The following is a 23,396-nucleotide window of genomic DNA, read 5'->3' on the forward strand; positions in this document are numbered from 1 at the left end:
TTGGAATCAGCTTCAGTACAAGAGACTTTACAAACCAAAATGGCATCAAAATTTCTTTCTGTATTCCTGGTTCCTTCAAATTCCTTTTTCTGGACGTTTAGTTGGCTTTCCGGCATTCCACGGATTCGAACTCGGCAAAAGCAGACAAAAATTAAAGCACTTAAAATGTACAAGCTACTCATTCAAAATTACCGCTCTAAACAGTGAATCATCGACGCAAATTTCAGCAGTACGCAGTACTACGGTGAAAGACAGTTGAGACAGCACAAAACCGATCACTCTCGCCCACACTTCTCAAATTGGATCGTGCTAAGCCGTAGCATATAACTTACTGCGGTTTCTTCCTCAAGCAGTCGAGAATCGATGCTTCCAGGCAGTGGTAATGCGACGTTCAATCCCACGCGGTGAATCCTGGAAAAACTACCAGGTGAAACGTTCCTTTCGTCCTTTCTTCGGAGCCTCCGTTGCGTCCCTCGAAATCACACACGCGGTCGCGATCTGAATCCACGAACCCTTAGCGATGCGCTGCACGCAAGACAAATTACGCCACCACCTGCCCGTGGATATAATTGGAAACGCTTATTGGAGGACCCGGAGTCTGCGATATACACTACCAAATACGTATCAATAAGGATCGCCAGCCAAGCTTTAAACCGTGAGACATGGGTCACCTTTCCAACTGGAAAGTCAATAATTAAAAGCCCTGAAGCTATCCCACTAGTTCCAGGTGAGATTCCGACACCAGACCAAGGGGACTGGAATGCGATCACTGCTAACAATTCAACGCACCGCCTCCAGCTATTTACTAACGTAACTTCCGCCGACGATCGCAACACCAAAACGGAATCAAAGTCTATTGGGAAAGACTCACAAAAAAAAGCAAGCTTGAATTTACTGATACGAATTAACCCAAGCCAAGTCCGTCTAATTCATTAAAACTCAACCCCCCAGCGAGCTACGGGCGCCACGATTACGCTCTGATGTCTGTTTTACCAAACATATCCACGACCATTACTACGCAAAAACACGCCGAGAAAGACGAAGGCCTGAGCAAAATACCACTCCCGCGAAATCACTTCGGATTCTCGCGGTCTTCCGTACTACACCCAGTTAACTTGCTCGATTACGAAGGATCACCTACTCGCGACTTCAGGAATACACAACGGAGAAAACCAACTCTGCCCAACATTGCACACGATTTCTGTACCTCACACCGACCGACTACTCGACTTCGCGAGCTTCCAGCCTCCCAGCAAAATTCTTCAACATATGTGCCTCTCAGCCAACCAGAATCAGCAGCCGCGTGCAGGCACTTTCATTGGTCATCCCCCGTTCGCGCTAACACCCCGTGTGTAAGCTACTGCCTCCTAGCAGGACTTTCAGAACCTTTTCTGCAACGGATGTTGGAACCGCGACCTGTCACGGGGAAAATGCTTCCAGATAAGCCCGCTTAGTAGGCTCCAGCCTTTGTCTCTGCCTCAGCCCACCCATTCAGGCGGATTTGTGGAAAACCCGGCCTCTGTTCCACGCTGGAGCAAGCCTCCTTCTCCCCCTCCCCCTCAAGCCTCAGAGAAAACTCAACCCTGCCGTAGACAAAGGCCAATGGGACTGGACAGCTAGGAAATGAGTTGTTAACGGATCCGCCCACGTTCAACATTTATTGATAACACTATTCTGTCAAACTTTCAATATACTGAAGCGACCTCACACGCTACCAATAATTGTTGAGAATATTTTCTTTCTGTCGTTGCAACTACAAAAAATGCGTATTTTTTTCACCAGGCGCGTTTCGCTTTATTGACGTAAAGCATCGTAAGTGGCGGTGATTTCTGTTTGATTTCTCGCCTTCACTACTGTTCTTGGTGTGGTGTGATGTGATGTGTGAAAAAGTGTGCGTGCAAAACATAAAAAATGCATACTTCTGCAGAGCAACTAAAAATTAGGCAACTATCAGTGTCTACAGAAGAAAAACCTCCAACTATATGCTGGCAGACGCATTTCTCAATGTAGGCGAGAAATCAAGCGGGAATCACAATCACTGATGATGCTTTACCTCAACAAAGCGAAACTCGCCTGGTGAAAAAAGACAAGCATTTTTGGTGGTTGCAACGACAGAACGAAGATACCGCCAGAATTGTAAAGCAACTACGGATAATATGGTCACACAAATGAAGGAACTATCAGTAATACCGACAAAGATTATCAGTTGATAATGCAGTTATACGAAGTTAATTTGTCGAAAACCCAAATGAAAGCATGCGCTGCAATTCTATTACATAGAACTTGCAAGCAATAGAAGAGAACCAGGAGGAGAAAATTGGTCCGAAAATGGTAGAAAACAAAGGAGCGACTGGTCGCATGTTAATTTATTGACTGAAATCAGAACCACGGACCCGAACGATACTATAAATTATTTTCGGAAAAGCCCTTCATCCTACAAGTTATTCACGTTGATACAAGGTAAAATAAGAGGACCGAAATACAATAATGAGAGAAGCAGTCGTCGTAGTCTACAGATTAAGAGTAACTTTGAGATTTCTGGCGACAGGCAGGTCGTTCTAATGCTCCAGCAAACACAATTAGTAAAATCCTTTGAAAACCTGTGAAGCAGTTATAGATACCTGGCAAGGATATGTTCAAGCAATTAACGTAGAACACTTTTCTACGCTCTTTGATAATTTTCATGAATTTACATGAATTTCGCAGACATCTTACTAATGGTTTTTCGAAGTGGAACGGCTATGTAATTTACCTAGCTATGCTATATTTTGAAATTAATAAAGTAAGCAGGGCCATAAGCGTCCTTCGTTAACCATCATAAAGTGGTATATACAATGATTACCCTTGCATAGGTGTATTGAAGTTGTTTTGTGCTGAAAGAGTACTTAAAATTCAATCTGAGATACGATACACACAACGGCCAATTGAAAACATAAGCAGTGCTCACTGACAGCGTGTGGCTGTCTCATGAACCTCTGTCACATCTGAATGGAGAATACTGTCAAAGCCGTCAATACTTGACCTAACACGTTCAGTTCTATTGACAACACTGAGAATAGTTTGAGGACCATAAAAACTGCTCGTAAATATATCCAGTATTGACAATATGTTAGTACGCTCCCTCAGGTGGTCAATATAGTGACGGTTTTGCAATATTACTAAACTTGTGAGAGTTCCTTTACGAGCTAAAATCACTCCTAATCTTACACTGTTTCTTTAAACAAAACGTGATTTAAAAAACAGGAATTTATGAAATAAATAAAATATGTACAAAATGTAATATGAAAGTATCGTCTGGCATACCTAAGTGAATGACATTTTCTGGAAAATATTCAGTGAGAGCTAAGACAGAAGGTAATGAGAGAACAACTGAACAGATTAAATATTTTTAACTATCTTGGATGTCAAATATCGTATGCATATGAAGAAAATATGCAGATTAAGTTGGATAAATTTGGAAGTATTTTTTGGATAACTGATAGAATTTCAACAATAAAACCTGGTAAGAAAGACAACTGACATTCTATACAACCGTTTCACTGCCAACACTGTTATATGGAAGTGAATCGATGATATACTAAAAAGACAAAAAAAAAGAGAGAAATCAGATTGGCTAAATCGGTGAACGAATGCAAAAGAACAGATAAAGTACGAAATGAAGATATTGGAAAGGACCTGATATCTGGAATGCGAAAGAAAGGCTACATGAGAACCAAACGAAAAAGGACGAACGTCTAGAAAGAATGGACACAGAGATAAAGATATCTGAACCAAAAGCGAAGAGAAATCGTAAAAGACTGAGAAAAGATGGGAAGCACAACAGGTCACAATTTGCCCAATGCCGAAAGAGGAGGAGGAGGAGGAGGAGGAGGAGGAGGGGAAGAAGAAGAAGAAGAAGAAGAAGATGATGAAATTAAGCTGCAAATGTTTCACTTAATTTCGGAGAGCCAGCATGTCTGATCGACTGTCATCTGTTTAGTTGGAAGTGACTTTTTACTCTGGAGAAACAGTTATTTGTGGAGCTTTTTTTTAAAAAAAAAAAAGGTTCAAATGGCTCTGAGCACTATGGGACTCAACTGCTGTGGTCATCAGACCCCTAGAACTTAGAACTACTTAAACCTAACTAACCTAAGGACATCACACACGTCCATGCCCGAGGCAGGATTCGAACCTGCGACCGTAGCAGTCGCACGGTTCCGGACTGCGCGCCTAGAACCGCGAGACCACCGCGGCCGGCTGTGGAGCTTCCTAGGGCAGTAAGGCGTGTGGAAGTCTGCAGACTTGCTTTAATGAAACCATTGCGCCCCGAAATCACTCACGTGAACGCAACTGCTATAGGTTTCTCTCTCTTCATTACTAGCATTATCTACAAATTATTTACATTTAAAGAGGGCTGCTACGCATAAAACGTGGAAATTACGTCCGAACCTAGCTGCATTTCGTCCAACGGCGAGAGTTTTCTGTAGACAATAGCATTAGTCAGCGAACAATCTGAAAGTGTGTCTGATCCTACACGTTTCTGTACATTGAAAACACAGAGATTATTTTACGCTTCCTCCGGGGATACCCCACGTTACCTTACAGAACTTTCACAGACCGTTACAGCATACTGGGTCGTATGGGCCAGAATACTTCCAGCAAGTCTTACACTGTCCAGTCACATTAATGTTACGGACAGGAATGTGAAGGCCTTAGACTGCAGTGCCGCGACCAGCTTCCCTAGATTCCTTTGGTGAAGAACCATGTAGCGGACGACCCGATCGAGATGGTGCTACAAATTCTCGATTGGGTTTAAATCCCGGGAGCTTGGTGGCCACGGAAATGCGGTAAATTCATGCTGGTACTCTTGTAACCACGTACGTACAGTGCATTGTCCTGCTGGTAGATGCCATAGTGCCGTGAAAAAAAAAAACAGAATGCACTTGCTCCACAAGGATAGATGCATGTCGACCGCTGTGACCGAGCGGTTCTAGGAGCTTCAGTCCGGAACAGCGCTGCTGCTACGGTCGCAGGTTCGAATCCTGCCTCGGAAATGACTGTGTGTGCTTAGGTTAGTTAGGTTTAAGTAGTTTCTAAATCTAGGGGACCTCAGATGCTAAGTCCCACAGTGCTGAGAGGCATTTGAACCATTTTGATTTATGTATACTTGCGTTGATGCACTGTGCCTTCCAAAATGACGAGATCACCCAACGAATGGGCGAAAACATTCCCCAGACCACCACGCTCACTCCTCCGGGCTTGACCCTTTCGCCGAATGTTGCAGGGTGTTTGCTAACAGTCGTTTCCCACCGCAGACGCCAACGGCTCAGTCCGATGAAGCATAAAATGTCATTCATCTGAAAAGGCCACCTGTCGGCACTCAGTGGATGTCCAGGAGCAGTACTGGCCAGAAAATTACAGCCTTCGTCGCCGATACCAACGGTTGTATGAACCAAGTGCCTGCTGCCGAAGTCTATACACAGCGCCGCGTGGTCTGAGGCTCGATGTAACGGACAGCGCGGCCCATCCCGCCGGAGGTTCGAGTCCTCCCCTCGGGCATGGGTGTATGTGTTGTCCTTAGCATAACTTAAAGCAGCGTGTAAGCCTAGGGACAGATGACCTCAGCAGTTTGGTCCCTTAGGAATTCACACACATTTGAACATTTCATACGTAGCAACTTTTGCTAAACGGTCGTTAAGGAGAAACTTGGTAGCCCCTTGGATCATCTAGGCGACCAGTTACCAGACAGTTGAACGTCTCCACAGCCGTCGCGTCGTCAAACACACACACATGAATAGTGCTAATATTAATAATACTGAAATTTTTAGTTCTACACAAGCAACTACATTTAGAGGTACTTTTTTTTGTTAAGTTCTGAAACAGAAACTCGTAAGCTAGATTTAAAACTTGATCTGCTACCTACCAGACACTTTATGTTGTTGGGCAAATGATCGAAGTTTTCCGTTGCTGAATAATGTACTCCTATTTCAGCAACTGACGGCTTCAATAACGGATAGGGAAGATCTTTTATCGTCTAGTGTTGTACGTATGAACATCACTGTTCTTCGCGGATTGAGATGCATTATCTAGAACGAATTTCATTAGCGAAAATATATGCTCTGATGGTGCAGTTAAAATACCTAACTCCTTGAATAGGTGCCTACATGACGTCCTTGGGAGAACACCACTAGTTATTCTCAGCCGCGCGGGATTAGCCGAGCGGTCTTAGACGCTGCAGTCCTGGACAGCGCGCCTGGTCCCGGCGGAGGTTCGAGTCCTCCCTCGGGCATGTGTGACTGATGACCTTAGCAGTTAAGTCCCATAAGATTTCACACACATTTGCTCAATTATTCTCACTGCTCTCTTTTGTGCAATCAATACTTTATGTCTAAGTGGTGAGTTACTCCAGAAAACTATTCCAGGAGCCTCTTGATATGCTACATCAATTGTCGGTATGACTCTATTCGGTGTACAGAACTGGATATAGTTAGTTTTTTCAAAATTAAGGAAGAGTCCATTTTCTGAGAACTTTCAAAGACACCCTTAACAATACCTTCACCTGCTTTTTCTGGAATGAGATTTATTATAACACACGTGTCGTCTGCAAAAAGTACTAGTTCTGCTTGCTGAACGTTACTGGATATGTGTGGGAGATGATGAAGCGATAACTTCCTCGTTCTCCACGACCTGCAAGAACCATTGCTGAATTGCAGCAAGAGGTGCAAGATGACTGGTTCAGTCTATGGCAGGATGCCATCGGCGCCTTGATGACCGTTCGCATGCGAGAATACATGCTTACGTTGTCTACAGAAGAGGGTAAATTGTATTATGATGCTACTGTTTGGCCAGCCTTTACTGTGTATGGTTCTCATCTGGCCTGAATTTTTCATCATCTACTCCTACAATGACGAACGACCTTCTCAATAAAATTACCCTCTCCTTGAGGGTGTCGCATTTTTTTTCTTCCGGTAGCGTGTGACCTTTATCGTTACAAAATGTGCAATGACAAAAAAAGTCCACATTTGCTCTGCTGTTATACGTGATCTAAATAACCTGCGAGTCATTCCATTCGAGGGAAAAAGTTAACGTAGAAAATGACAGGCGTTCGCGTGATTGGCGGCATTTGCTGGCCCCTGCGGCTGAATGATGGTTCGTCCCAGGAGACAGAAGAGCGAGACGACAGAATGGGACAGACGTAAAAGCAGCCCTCATTACGAGCCGTTAAGGGAGAGCCAGGCTAACGGAGCGGCCATTACGCCCCTGCACTGGCTGGTATCCTTCCAACGTGCAGTGGAGCGTTTTCTTTCGCGTGGGACGCCTCCACCCAGCCACCTCCAGTGACTGACGATTTCGCGTCCAATCCGGACGGAGTCGCTTACTTCTCTTGTCCCCCTAACACCCGCCAGGTGGCAGCCAAATTGGCTCATCAGCTCTTCAGATTAGCGTCACAGAGATAAGAGGCCACCTCGGAGCCACGAAAAAAGTGCAGAGGTTTACCTGCCTCACCGCACACAGTCTTCTGTTCTCTTTTCTTTCTTCTGCAATAGTAATAGACTCAGTCGGGGAGATGGTCGATTCCAGTATGGGCATTGTCACTATAAGGTTCGTTTGAGCAGTTACCAGAAAGCGCCAGACAACAGGCTGTACTGAGCATACGCAGCTACGATGGCGTAGGCAGCCCGTGCTTGGTGTTTGCTCTGCTCATACGCTTCTCGTCGTATTTCTGGTGGAATTTCGTGCGTGGTGGGGCATCACGTGACCATGTGCAGCCCTGCGGCATGTTGTTGAGAGGACATACAGAGTTGTACTTTGAGCAATTGTTTTATCATATCCCACACAGATAAAGGATGCAAATAAGGAAGCAGTTCTTGGCAAAATATCATTTCAAAATTAGCTTCCACAGCTCGAAGTACCATAGAATTTTGCTAAGGGGTGACTTCGACAGAGTTTTTTTTTTTTTTTTTTAATTCGTCCTCTGAAATATTGTTATGTATCATTTCCAACAGGTTTGCAACTAAACAGCAGTGTAAAAAGCTAGTGGGATGGAATACAAATCTCTTGGGGGAAAAAAAGGAGAGAGAGAGAGAGAGAGAGAGAGACAGTTTCTTGTGTAGCTTACACCGAAATAAAGGACAATAAATTTCATGACTATTTCAAAATGTGAAAAAATTAACATGGTTTCTGTGAGGCAAAGAAACTGTACAACTGACAGTTTATATTCTACTCTAAGAAGAAATATGAAGCCATGTGGGGAGTTGAAACGATAAAACACGGTATGCGGCCAGTCTAAAATTTAGTATAGAATGGCATTTTATAAATTTAAGATGTAAACACAAATTAAGAAATAACTTCAGGCCTAGAGGAAGTACTAGACAAGTGCCTTGTGATCGAAAAACACTGTTTCACAGATGGCAGATTTTTAAAATTCTGCTACAGCTGTCATTCTACTTGAAACAAAATATTTAGTTCAAAACTACTGACCAAATTTGCCTACTTAGTCAGCTTCAAGTCAATATTTACGTATGTTCGTACGTATATAGCATTAAGAGATCTTACAGTGTCATAAAAGGAACAGGACATCAGAGACTACTCCAGCAGCATCGGAATTTCATAAACCATACATAACTGCTTCATTCCGCTCTAATTGCACATTTCTATGTCCAGATGCACTCTGAAGTACCTGATATTCAGCTTTTCAAGTGGTTTTCGTAATACCAATTTTCTTGGAGGTCCAGTACTGTATTCTCATGTTTGGTACTTCATTATGGTATAATGTCATTAGTCAAAGAAAATGAAAATTTGCACTTTAAATTGAACGAGGTTGAAAGTAGCCAATAGTGCGGAATGAAACACTTCGCTTCAAATAAACTAACTGCCTCAGCGGGAAAAAAGAAGCAAATTTCTCTATAAAACAGACAGAAATAGCTTCATTAAGACACTAATGGTTGATTGCTAATAACGTGGAAATAATATATCAGAAAATTGAAACTACGAACTTATTTTGATCTTTCATGGTTATGAGAATGTATATTAATTCACTTGATGGCTCCCGGCCACAGAAATCTGTTTTGATTTCATTTGACGTGAGAGCTGTAAACGAAGACACGAAACATATACACCGGTCACGTGGGGAAGGTACGCATTTCTCCTCCTTACACGAGGCATCACAACAACGTTTCAACAGGCAACGCCCGTCAACTGTTGTTTGTGTATGAGAAATCGGTTGGAAACTTTCCTCATGTCAGCACCATGTGGGTGTCGCCACCGGCGCCAACTTTATGCGAATGCTCTGAAAAGCTAATCATTTGCATATCACAGCATCTTCTTCCTGTCGGTTAAATTTCGCGTCCGTAGCACGTGCTCTTCGTGGTGTAGCAATTTTAATGGCCAGTAGTGTACTTTTGGGTCCTCACCCGTACGGAGAAACCCTGAGTTAAGGAAATATAATACCACCCTGTACCTTGTCTCGGAAGAACACAAGAGAGATGTTATATATCGGGAATTTATCAGTCGATTACGGGAATTGTACTCTACGTAGAGATTACTATCAGGATATTTTCCTCGGACAAAAACTTTCTGGACAATCCCGAGGAGCAATTGGACGGCGAGACAGGAGGCCGTAGACACGCGAGACGGCCATACGGGATTCCGGGGGCTCGGGATTCGTCACGCACGCAGCAGGCAGTAAAAGCGGTGCGCCACGTAACACCCGCCCTGGGACTCGGGGGCGGCGCTCGCCCCCCATGAATCCAGGCCGGGGACCGTGCAAGAGGGCTCCGAGATTGCCCGCCCCAGCTCTGCGGCGCTGCGCACGAAACCGGCAGAGGCACGGACTCACAGGACCGGCGGTATTGCTATAGTGACGGGGCAGAAGTCGGGTGAGAGCCAAGGCGACCTGACTGGATCACTTGTATAAGCCCTTGTATTGCTGCTTCAGCTGGCTGTTCAGCGAGGACAGTTAAACTTCTTAAGTAATAGAACCCAGTAAGTTGTCCTTGATGGTGAGTGTTCATCGTAGGTGAGGGTATCATCTGGAGTGCCCCAGGGAAGTGTGGTAGGTCCGCTGTTGTTTTCTATCTACATAAATGATCTTTTGGATAGGGTGGATAGCAATGTGCGGCTGTTTGCTGATGATGCTGTGGTGTACGGGAAGGTATCGTCGTTGAGTGACTGTAGGAGGATACAAGATGACTTGGACAGGATTTGTGATTGGTGTAAAGAATCGCAGCTAACTCTAAATATAGATAAATGTAAATTAATGCAGATGAATAGGAAAAAGAATCCTGTAATGTCTGAATACTCCATTAGTAGTGTAGCGCTTGAACAGTCACGTCGATTAAATATTTGGGCGTTTTTAACATTGCAGAGCGATATGAAGTGGGATAAACATGTAATGGCAGTTGTGGGTAAGGCGGATAGTCGTCTTCGGTTCATTGGTAGAATTTTGGGAAGATGTGGTTCATCTATAAAGGAGACCGCTTATAAAACACTAATACGACCTATTCTTGAGTACTGCTCGAGCGTTTGGGATCCCTATCAGGTCGGATTGAGGGAGGACATAGAAGCAATTCAGAGGCGGGCTGCTAGACTTGTTACTGGTAGATTTGATCATCACGCGAGTGTTACGGAAATGCTTCAGGAACTCGGGTGCGAGTCTCTAGAGGAAAGGAGGCGTTCTTTTCGTGAATCGCTACTGAGGAAATTTAGAGAACCAGCATTTGGTAACTTACATTTCGCGGAAAGACCACAAAGATAAGATAAGAGAGATTAGGGCTCGTACGGAGGCATATAGGCAGTCATTTTTCCCTCGTTCTGTTTGGGAGTGGAACAGAGTTCTAGAAGATGCTAGTTGTGATACGAGGTACCCTCCGCCACGCACCGTGTGGTGGATTGCGGAGTATGTATGTAGATGTAGATTTAGATGTAGCTGTGCAAAGTGATTCAGTTGCCCCTACCGCTGGGTTTTATGCAACCAGCAAAGCCTTCAAATACACGGTGACACACGGGAGACGGACGGTTTTGAACTGCGTAGTACTGAGGGCGCGGTGGTGGGAGGTGGTCGTGGTGGCGATAGTTCTGATCCACACAAGACGCCATTTCATTTACTCAGTCACTATGGAGCAGTGGGACTTGCAACGTCGAGTGTCTGTCTATGACAGTTTCGTGAAAAGTGGTGACTCTATTATTACTATGCAGCGATTGTTGCATGCGCGGTTTAATGTCGGTCGACATGGAGCTGTTCCGAGCCGTAACACAATCCTCAGATGGGTGGAAAACTTCAGATCAACTGGAAACATACAGGATAAGGAGCATCCTGGCCCGAGACGCAGAGTAGCGACACCTGAAAATGTTGAAAGGGTAAGGGAAGCGGCAGTCAGAAGTCCAGGACGGTCAGCTAGACGTCATATTAGTGAGTTACGAATCAATCTTGAATGGGTGAGACGAATTTTGCATAAAGAATTAAAATTCCATCCCTACAAAATGCTCATTGTCCAACAACTTAAGAAAACTGATTTTGCTGTACGAGAAGACTTCGCTTACAGAATGCAACTGATTTTGGGATCGAATGAAAATGAAATTTTATTGATGAGCGATAAACTTCATTTTCATTTAGACGGGGCAGTGAATAAGCAAAACCTATGTTACGGGGCTCTAGAACATCCACACCTTATCCACCAGCGTCCTGTACACTCAGAAAAAGTGACAGTCTGGTGAGCTCTTGGCTCTGTTGGCATTATTAGGCAATATCTTTTTTTGAAGAGAGCGGGGCCACGGTTACTGTTTATTCGGTTCGTTATATTCGTATGCTTGAAACATTCTTGAAAGCAGAACTAAGAAGACGACGAATCCCTTTAAAACGCGTTTGGTTCCAGCAGGATGGGGCAACATCGCACACAGCAAACACTTCAATGACAGTTCTTAGACGCGTATTTCCTGGCCGGATTGTCTCACGTTTTGGCAATGTTCCTTGGCCTCCCAGGTCTCCCGACTTGTCAGTATGTGACTTTCTTTCTGTGGGGGTACCTTAAGAACTGTAGCTATAACCACAAACCACGAAATTTGGACGAGTTGAAGAATACAATCATTCAAGAAATTACTGCCACCCCTGCAGAGATTTTAGTCCGTGTGATGGAGGAGTTTGAGAAGAGACCACAGCCCTGCATTCTAAATGATGGACATCACCTTGACGACATTATTTTTCACAAATAACTTTGTTAACTAAAATCGCAAATAATGAGCTTTCATTTTCTGTAAATAAACATGAATTCATTTTAAAGTTGGCTGAGTTTTATTTCCTTAAAAACCATCCGTCTCCCGTGTGTCACCCTGTACCACGCGCAAGCGACCTTCAAACGCGTTTTTCTCGAATAACTAGAAAAAACGTGACCTCTAGCGAAAACTTAGCCCAGTAGAAAATATAACTACATTTGCTTTTCTACCAAGTAAGTCTAGTTCATTTTTTATGTTATTAATAGAAATGTAATAGAGTCCTTGTATGTAGCGAGCGAGAGAATACGAAGATCCGGTGCGTGCTATTAGAAATCGTTGCAGGCTGCATAAGACCAGAGGTAGGGGCAGATGACTCGTGCTGTATAGCTCTGCCATTAACGGCGGCAGACATAGTGACATGGAATAAGAGGAGCAATGGTAGAGTCTCGTGTCGAAATCTGTAGGTACAGTCTGCATGCATTACCACGCCGAGAAAAACCGAGACGCGACCATAAACCTTGGTATTAGTACTCTACATATCCACGCTTCCATGTGACACATCTTTTTCCTACTGATGGAGGAGCAGGACCCTTCGTTGTAGAATTTTACATTTTGCGTACAGAATAAGCGTTCCACCTCGAAAATAAACTCATCGTCATTCTGGAAATGACTGCCACGCATTTCTTCCTTCATCCGATAAAAGAGGAAGAAGTCAGGAAACGATTTCGGTTGAAATATTTGATTTGATCCAGTTCTTGTAATTTAAGTAAATAAAACTAATATACCACCAAGAAATGTTAACAATAAAATATATGATAGACAGTAACTTTCTATTATTGTTCCTGTTATTATGCCAGTAAGGAAGGTTTGTAAAATAATAAAAAGTACGGGGGTAAGGTATAATTTGATAGCACAAGGAAGCAGCATATGTGACTGCCCTGTGCAGATTGACCTGAGGCGATGTGGAGCTAAAACGCCCCTTCGAACGGGTTCCGCGACACTTCGTGTTGACTGCCTCTCATAACCCTCCGATAGGATTTCGGTAGTGTGCTTCTGTACCCGCTTGGCGCCGTACGAGCAGAATCTGCTTACACAGCACTATGGCAGGGCAAACAGCACTCAGCATCACCGAGCGCGATGGGTGAATCTTTACCTTCCTCGGCAGTGCTGAATCCATAAGTCATCCACATTCTTTATGTAATCAAATCCACTGATTAAAGAAAAAAAAGTGAAGAACCAAGAAGACACGGTCAGATGTGAACGTAACTTCATACACATACATCATCGGCGGGTATGTAAAGGATTGGAGTTGCAATTCTCTGTGACAGGTAGAATGGCTACCACAGTGCATTAGTGTTGTTACCAACCTTCGTACGGTATATGTGGGCGTGAAGAGCGTCAGACATCGATTGATCACTGAGAAGGACACAGAGATCCTGCGTACTCCTGTGAGACAGCATTATCAGCATCTAGCAGAGTTTGAAAGGGACTTCACTGTGGGTCTCAATTTGGCCGGCTGGTCAAATAGTGCCGTATCCAGGTTTTTGGAGCATTTGGATGTGAAAATGGCCCACTGTTCATCTGTATGAGAACGTGAGGGCATGCATACTTGTCGTCAAGGTATCGGCCGACCACGTCTGACTACGAGAAGAGAGGATCATCGTATTGTGCACGAAGCACGTTACACCAGAAGACAGGATCTTCGTATTGTGCACGAAGCACATTACACCACCTTCACATCTGTGGGTATCATTCGGTAACAGCAAACAGACTCCCTGCAACATTCTGTGTTGTTCCGCAGAGCTCGCTGGACAGCAACAGCAGCAAGATTAGGAAACTATCGTTCGATTAGGAAACTACCTCCCGATACGTAGGCTTTCGTTAGCATCACAGCACAAATGGGTGTATTTGGAGTGGTGCCGTGTCGGGAAAGCACGGATGCTGATGAATGACGTACTGTCTTCAGTGTTGAATCGTGGTTCTGCACCACCCACGGTGACTATCCTGGAGGGGTTCCATTCTGCTAATGTTTCGGAGAAGCAAATGCACCATCAGGTATGACTTTAGCTCACGGCTCGTAGTGACCGAAGGAACTTTGACAGAACAACGGTAGGTCACAGACATCCTGCATCCTAATGTGTTACCTCTCTTGCAACAGTATAGCGCTGCCACTCTTCAAGAGGATAATGCTCGTCGGCATATCACACACGTCTCTATGAACTGTCTGCCTAATGTTGAGATACTCCTGCGGCCAGCAATACAACCAGGAAACGTGTTTAGGAGTACCTCGGTTGTCAGTACCATCCTAGTGCGTACCAAGGATATCAAGAACGCATTCCCAACCGAATCAGTCAATGAATACAGGGGGTGGAACGTCATACTGATGAATCGGCTCATACGGCCAAGTTGTTTGAAAATGTGACTATTTTGTAATCACTTATGAAACATAACATACTCTCCCAAGTGAAGTTTCTTTTCGTGCCTTCTTCCTCTTCCGGGTGCTTCACCTTTTTTTTTTTTGTCAGGCCGTGTATAGCGAGTGAGTAGACACACCTTAGAAATTATTTTTACGTCAGATGTAATATTGGAATACCAGCCGTAAGTTTGTGTAAGGTAATTTGGGGATTAAAAACTATTGTTGTATGCAGAAAGGATCAGAGGACAAGGAAGAGAGGTGGGAGGACAAGGGATTGTGTCAAACCGAGACTCGAACCATAATCTTGAATTTTATTGGCGATGAACTGATGTTGCAGTAGGTGACTACTGATATCAGTATTGTAGGACTTGACGAAATGACAGCCAAGGACAGTAGACAGAAGTGTTAGGAGGAGGAGTAGGAGAATGAAACGAATACTTGTTATTGAGAGTAAGGACAGAAGGCAGCGTACACAACACGGCAGGGCTGCACCCGCAATCGCAAACAGGGCTGGAGCATGCACAATCTCCAGTGCCGGCCCCAGACCACACCGTTCAGATCTCTCGCCACATTGGTTACATCACATTTCCCCTAGTACGTATATTGCGTTTATTCTTTATCTACACTGCTGTCCATCCAAACTGCACAGCAGGAAGGATAGGATGTACCGAAATTTTACTTACTGTGCGTATATAATATAGTGGAATGATGGTTCAAATGGCTCTGAACACTATGGGACTTAACTTCTGAGGTCATGGGTCCCCTAGAACTTTGAACTACTTAAACCTAACTAACCTAAAAACATCACGCACATCCATGCCCGAGGCAGGATTCGAACCTGCGACCGTAGCAGTCACGCGGTTCCCGACTGAAGCGCCTAGAACCGCTCGGCCACCGCGGCAGGGATAGTGGGATTAATACATGCTTACATTCGTAGGTAGTCAGTGGGCATATAGGGTGCGAAATTTAGTACTTAAGAGTTGCCACTTCTGACATTGTACGGTCAAGTCCACTCCATGTCGTTTCAACTTGTTGCCACAGTTGGCCACACGTAGTGGCTGGCGAGTGATGGCGTGACCAGATGTTTTCAATGGGTATAATAATAATTCCATTACATGAGTGCGAGTCGTCTGTTCCTTCGAAAGAACGTACACCACGCAGATTCCGCATGGAAGGGGGATCACTGCTGTCAGCTGCAGCGGAACATTAAGCGGAATCAGTGGCGAAGAGCGAAAATAGGTACCGGACCGGGATTCTAACCCGGGATTTCCTGCTTACTAGACAGGTGCGGTAACCAGTTCGCCATCCGGGACACAGCGTTATCGCAACTGCATGGACTATCTCGGTACGCCTCACGGCTGATCCAGACTCCCGCCGAGCTCCACCCATCCGTAGTCCCTGTCCATTACAATATAATTGATAAGTCTGGCTGGCCAATGGATCCACTTTCTTGAGTGCACGAAAGACATCCGACCTCTTGTGCGAATCTACGAGTAGCGAACAGGAGTGTAATAAACAGGGACAGCGTATAGGGGGCGCTTGGTGGGAGTGTGGATTCGCCGGCAGGCGTACCGAGACAGTCCGTGCAGTTGCGATAAACAAGGAGTAACGAATGGCGCAGTTGTTGCTGCACCTGCCTAGTAAGCAGGAGATCCCGCGTTCGAATCCCGGTCCGGTACACATTTTCGCTCGTCGCCACTCATACCGCTTAATGTCCAAGCTGCAGCTCACAGCAGTGATCCCACTTCCCTATACATATAGTAATTGCCTGTGGCTGAAAGATCTGGTCGCAGTCTTTCAACTTATCGTCACTTCAGCGACCTCTGTCTCCCTAACCTGCTCCAGTAATTCTGACGGGGAAAAGGGTCCTATCGTTTAACACGGAATCCGAACTACCTGCCATTCCTGTAGAAGCTCCATATCACTTAGATGTGAAGGCCAATTTAAAGGTAAGATGATATATTCCGTAATCCGAATGGGATTCGATCCCACGATCTTTCAGTTGCAGGCTTTCGCCACCACCTGGCTCGATTTTCAATGGACCAGACATCTGGAAAACGTGCTGTCCAGACCAACAGTCCAAGGACCTTTACCGAGGTAGGTCAGCAGAAGCAGAGCACGTGCAAAATGTCTTGCGTTACCTTGTTGAAAGCTAATGTCAGGAGACTTCGAAGACAGGGCATTAGGTTAAGTTAGGTTAAGTTAGGTTAGGTTAGGTTAGGTTAGCTCCGGGCTTACCACGTCAGAAATGCAGCATTTCGGTCCGAATTACCGGATATGCCAACTAGAGTTGATCGTGTTGTGTACGCAGTGGCAACTCATACCATCACGCAACGCAGTAGGCCCGAAGGGCGATGACGAATGCAGTCTGGCACGATTCGTTCTCCTCCAAGCTTCCGTTATAAAGCTGCGCGCAGAACCGAGACACTAAGACGACGATGTGGTGGCAGTACAGTGAGCAGCGTCGTCGTTGGCTACACCATTTCCGGTGCGCCTCCCTGTTCTGTTGCGTCAAGGGAGGTGAAGAGGAACGAAGTTCGCTGCGCCAACAGTCCGTGGGTCGCCGAGATGTCGTCGTACTTTCCGTCTGCACACTAGGCTTGTTGTCTGACCCAATGCACGTGACATGGCCGTGCGACCATCCACGAACGGACTAATAATACGGCTGTGCTCTCAGGCGTTAGTCACGTACGTCGTTGAGATCCTGTATTACGTTATGGTCCTCCTGAACCCTTCGATTCCTGATTCACAAGAGAGTCGTGCGGTCCGGACAAGCCTGTATAGTCCACGATTCTGTCGCTGTCAAATCTCGACACGTGCTGTTAGATGTTTCTGCTTCTCAGGTGAGGCATAATACGATCCTACAAACAAACAACATTCAAATGCCTTTTCTGAGTGAGAAACCAGCAATCTAATCTTCTCTTATACATGGAAAGCGGTTCCGCTGATATGCTAATCATTCTTGACATTTGTTGCTCGTAGCCTTCATGGTGCTCCAGATTTTACGGCTAGGAGTGTGACTATTATAGCAAATACTGTCCAGTAACATTAACATCACCCCTTGTCAACAGATTCAATAGCCACCTTTTGCACCACGAACCGCTGCAAGACGGGCAGGAAGAAAGTCAACTATGTGCTGCAAGATATAGATAGGGATACGGAGTCAGCTGCCCTATTATTTGACGGTCCATGGAGCGTACAGTTCCATCGAGCTGGTGCCAAATGCTTCTAGAGCTGCGTTTAAATCCGGAGAGTCTGGTGGCCAGGGGAGTACGGTAAACTCATCCTGGTGCTCTTCGAATCACGCACGTACACTGCGACCTGTATCACATGTTGCGTTGTCCTTCTGGTAGGTGCAATCGCGTCGACGAAAAACAAATTGTATGTACGAGTGGACATGGTCCCCAAGGATAGAGGCATGCTTATGTTGAACCCACTGTGCGTTCCAGAATGACGTCACACAGGAAATACCACTAAAACATTCCGCGCGGACCATACCGCTCCCTCCACCGGTCTGAACCCTTTCAACGGTTGTTGCAGCGTGTTTGCTTTCAGACGTTTCGCCCCGCAGACGCCAATGGCCATCTGTACGATGGAACATAAAACGTGATTCGTATGAAAGGGCCACCTGTCGCCACTTAGTGGAAGTCCGGCTGCGGCACTGGCGTGCCAATTACATTAGATTACGCGATAAAATGGTTCAAATGGCTCTGAGCACTATGGGACTTAACTTCATCAGTCCCCTAGAACTTAGAACTACTTAAACCTAACTAACCTAAGGATATCACACACATCCATGCCCGAGGCAGGATTCGAACCTGCGACCGTAGCAGTCGCGCGGTTCCAGACTGTAACGCCTAGAACCGCTCGGTCACTCCAGCCGGCGATTACGTGGTAAGTCACACAAATCTGAAGGCTGCAAATTCAGCTAAATACTTAGGTATTATAATTACAAATAACCTGTATTGGAACAATCACATAGATAATATTGTGGGTAGACCAAACCAAAGACTGCGATTCATTGGCAGAACACTTAGAAGCTGCAACAGATCTACTAAAGAGACTGCTTACACTACGCTTGTCCGCCCTGTTCTGGAGTATTGCTGTGTGGTGTGGGATCCGCATCAGGTGGGACAGACTGATGACATCGAAAAAGTACAAAAAAAGGGAAGCTCGCTTTGTATTATCGCGAAATAGGGGATATGGTGTCACAGACATGATACGTGAATTGGAGTGGCTATCATTAAAACAACGGCGTTTTTCGTTGCGACGGGATCTTCACATGAAACATCAATCACCAGTTTACTCCTCCGATTGCGAAAACATTCTGATGGCACCCACGTACATAGGGAGAAATGATCATCACGATAAAATAAGAGAAATCAGGGCTCGCACAGAAAACTTTAACTGTTCGTTTTCCCCGCGTGCCGTTCAAGAGTGGAACGGTAGAGAGACAGCTTGAAGGTGGTTCATTGAACCCTCTGCCGGGCACTTTATTGTGAATAGCAGAGTAATCACGTAGATGTAGACATCATTCGTCGCCAATGATTAACAGGCAACACTGGTGAACGAACCATGTGCCTGCTGCGAAGGCCCACAAGCGTCAGCGTTCGTTGAACGGTCTTTGAACAGACGCTAATGCTAGCGTCTTGGTTCAGCGGGTCGGTCTGCTGCTCAACAGTTCCACCTTTATTCGCCCGTACACACCTCCCCAGCCTTCGTTCGCCCCTGTCGTTTATGGCCCGTGGTGCACCATCGTCGTCTCGGCGCCTGTTGTGGATAGCGCCATTTTGCCATCACGGTAAAGTTTAACCAAAGCGACACGCGAACAATTTCCAAACATCACTGTTTCGGAAATACACTACTGGCCATTAAAATTGCTACACCACGAAGATGACGTGCTACAGACGCGAAATTTAACCGACAGGAAGAAGATGATGTGATATGCAAATGATTAGCTTTTCAGAGCATTCACACAAGGTTGTCGCTGGTGGCGACACCTAAAACGTGCTGACATGAGGGAAGTTTCCAACCGGTTTCTCATACACAAACAGCAGTTGACCGGGGTTGCCTGGTGAAGGTGGTTGTGATGCCTCGTGTAAGGAGGAGAAATGCGTACCATCACGTTTCCGACTTTGGTAAAGGTCGGATTGTAGCCTATCGCCATTGCGGTTTATCGTATCGCGACATTGCTGCTCACGTTCGTCGAAATCCACTGACTGCTAGCAGAATATGGAATCGGTGGGTTCAGGAGGGTAATACGGAACGCCGTGCTGGATCCCAACGGCCTCGTATCACTAGCAGTCGAGATGACAGGCATGTTATCCGCATAGCTTTAACGGATCGTGCAGCCACGTCTCGATCACTGAGTCAACAGATGGGGACGTTTGCAAGGCAACTACCATCTGCACGAACAGGTTGTCGACGTTTGCAGCAGCATGGACTATCAGCTCCGAGACCACGGATGCGGTTACCCTTGACGCGGCATCACAGACAGGAGCGCCTGCGATGCTGTACTCAACGACGAACCTGGGTGAACGAATGGCAAAACGTCACTTTTTCGGATGAATCCATGTTCTGTTTACAGCATCATGATGGTGGTATCCGTGTTTGGCGACATCGCGGTGAACGCACATTGGAAGCGTGTATTCGTCATCGCCATACTGGCGCATCACCAAGCGTGATGGCGTGAGGTGCCGTTGGTTACACGTCTCGGTCACCTCTTGTTCGCATTGGCGGCAATTTGAAGAGTGGACGTTACATTTCAGATGTGCTACGACCCGTGGCTGTACCCTTGATTCGATCCCTGCGAAACCCTGCATTTCAGCAGGATAATGCACGACCGCATGTTGTAGGTCCTGTACGGGCCATTCTGGATACAGAAAATGTTCGACTGCTGCCGTGGCCAGCACATTCTCCAGATCTCTCACCAACTAAAAACGTCTGGTCAATGGTGGCCGAGCAACTGGCTCGTCACAATACGCCAGTCACTACTCTTGATGAACTGTGGTATCGTGTTTAAGCTGCATGGACAACTGTACCTGTACACGCCATCCGAGCTCTGTTTGACTCAATGCCCAGGGGTATCAAGGCCGCTATTACGGCCAGAGGTGGTTGTTCTCGGTACTGATTTCTCAGGATCTATGCACCATAATTGCGTGAAAATGTAATCACATGTCAGTTCTAGGATAATATATTTGTCCAATAAATACCCGTTTATCATCTATTTCTTCTTGGTGTAGCAATTTTAATGGCCAATAGTGTACTTCCACCCTTGGCCCGAACGCCAATTATCGTACCCTATTGAACGTAAGATAAATCGCTGCGTTTCTCCATTACGACCACGACTTAACTTTTTTCCGCGTCACCGCGACACGCTTTTCGTATCTTCCACTGCCGGTGCTGCCACCTGCTGTCTGTGAGTGGTTAATGCACGCTGACATCGCATACAGCCGTTGGTCGCATTACTGTGACTGGACTGTGTATCTGCAGGAAGCGCCTGCACCCAACGCAAAGGAATATCGTTGGATGCACCAATTTGATTTAACCGAGGATTGATGGACGGCATCGCAAATGGCTTAGTGCAGGAGCCGTCCTGCCGTTCGCCTGACTTAGTCTTTCTTTCCTTAAAGAGAAAAATCTCCTTCCTTAAAAACTGCAACATATTAAGAGCGTGCATCGCAGACTGAGCAGAAAATGACCGCTAGCGCTGCCAGAGCGGGAATCGGTACTTACCTATTTGTGTGCCACTCTCGCCGTCTCGTCTGGCTTGCACGAGACGAACATCACATCCATAAAAGCCGGATCAGAATCATCCTGCAACAAGGAGAACGGATACTGTCAAGCGAGGAGGAACAAAGTCGCCTGCGAATGTGACAACACATTTATACCTCAATAAAAGCGATATTTGCCAGCAAAGCAGCAGTTAGCGCTTAGCTTTTCTTCCCCACTGTAAAATTACGTCAATTGTGATCCGCCCGTTAATACAAACCAGAAAAAAATGTTGTCCACGTTTCATTTCTTGCCCGAAGCAGTTCCGGTGTTTTACGACTGCTTGAAAACAGAAAGAAGACGCGCGTCTTTGAATAGAGCACCTCTCCAAGTTCACGAGACATGTTGTTCATATGGGCACCTTTCATTCAACAGCCAACGTCATATGGAAGAAGAGCACGTGCTTGCAATTTATTAAAGTCGCTGCTGTCCGGGAAAGCGCAAGGAAGCAGTCCGCTTTGTAAATCTGTTCGTTGGGCTGCCTATCTGCAGTCGCGAACTAGTTCGATTCGACAATATTGAGAAAATGGTTTGTCTACATGTTTTGACACGCTTACTCCCTTGCAGTGCGCTGTGAGGGTTTGCAAAGTACGCACCTGATGATCGAAACAAACGTGGATGGAAACTTTTGCAGCAACGGGGTCGGTTCAGAAACGTACAAGCAGCGGTACGCCATCGGTTTCGGAGAAGACTGTGCTGGCAATTCAAACTGCATTCACGGGGTCGCCACAGAAATCGATTAGACAAACATCGCGTGAGCTTCAAGTGCCAAAGAGTACAGTGCGTAAAGTGGTTCGCAAACGTGTTAAACTGTATGTGTACAACGTCTAAATTGTTGACGCATTACATCCAAATGATCGCCCAGAACATAAATAATTTCCAATGGACATGCTGAACCGTTTGTATGAGTACAATAGTTTCTTGAAGTGTGCGTGTTTTTCCGATAAAGCTCCATTTCATGTTTGTGGATCAGTTAACCGTCGTAATGTCCGGATCAGGGAATCATAAAATCTTCATGTCGCACGAGAACACTAACATATTCGGCGCAGTCAAGAGGTTAATGTATGATGTGGTTTAATTGATCAAGTGACTGCCCCATTTTTCTTCCTTGAAATCCATGTAAGTGGCTATGATTACCTAGACATGTTGGTGAATTATGCCGTTCCCCAGCTACAGGATATGCAAGACGGCTCTGAGCACTATGGGACATAACATCTATGGTCATCAGTCCCCTAGAACTTAGAACTACTTAAACCTAACTAACCTAAGGACATCACACAACACCCAGTCATCACGAGGCAGAGAAAATCCCTGACCCCGCCGGGAATCGACCCCGGGAACCCGGGCGCGGGAAGCGAGAACGCTACCGCACGACCACGAGCTGCGGACTTATGCAAGACACTATCATCTTTGAGCAAGATGGCAATCCGCCTCATTTTATTAATGAAACCGTCCCCTACAGGTACATTAGCAGAGACGTCATAATTACATGGCCTCCAACATCAGCTGACTTTACCCCCTTAGATTTCTTTGTTTGGAGGTATGTGAAAGATACTGTGTACAAAACAGCAGCTCCTGATTTTGTGAGATTGCAACAACCCATCGGAATTGCAAAATTTGTGGCGAGAGATTGATTACGGGCTTGATACATGTATTTTGCGAGTTACCAGGGATGCACAATTTGAAATGGTTTAAATGTCGAATTGTATTACCTGTATTAAATGTTTATATAAGGTTCAAAACTTAATGGGTAGAGGCATATGTGGTGTAACGCATGTTTCATTTACGATAGCCAATAAAGTGTTACATAGCTTGGTTATCAGGGTAAATATTTATGGGCACACTGCATATTACCTTTGGAACTACATGATACTGCTTACGCTACTACTCGTCCGGTGCTACTGAATAGCTGTTTCGTAAGTGCCAGATGTACGGTGCATCCATACAGAAGATGTTTGGTGGCGGGGGGTTGCGTATTTTAATATATGCATATGGAAACCCGTTAATGAAAACTAGAGTT

General features: G+C 45.5%; 1 protein-coding gene across 3 annotated transcripts in view; it reads right to left on the minus strand.

Moving 5' to 3' along the window:
- Positions 1-23,396, minus strand: part of LOC124555517 (protein yippee-like 2) — a 609,150-nt gene that overhangs the window by 81,214 nt on the left and 504,540 nt on the right. For all 3 annotated transcript variants that reach the window (XM_047129839.1, XM_047130443.1, XM_047130895.1), the window contains one exon: positions 21,341-21,421. The gene's annotated coding sequence lies outside the window, so the exon portion shown is untranslated. The remainder of the gene's footprint in view (positions 1-21,340; positions 21,422-23,396) is intronic.

Source organism: Schistocerca americana, chromosome 1 (genome assembly GCF_021461395.2).
Source record: "Schistocerca americana isolate TAMUIC-IGC-003095 chromosome 1, iqSchAmer2.1, whole genome shotgun sequence".
NCBI lineage: Eukaryota > Metazoa > Arthropoda > Insecta > Orthoptera > Acrididae > Schistocerca > Schistocerca americana.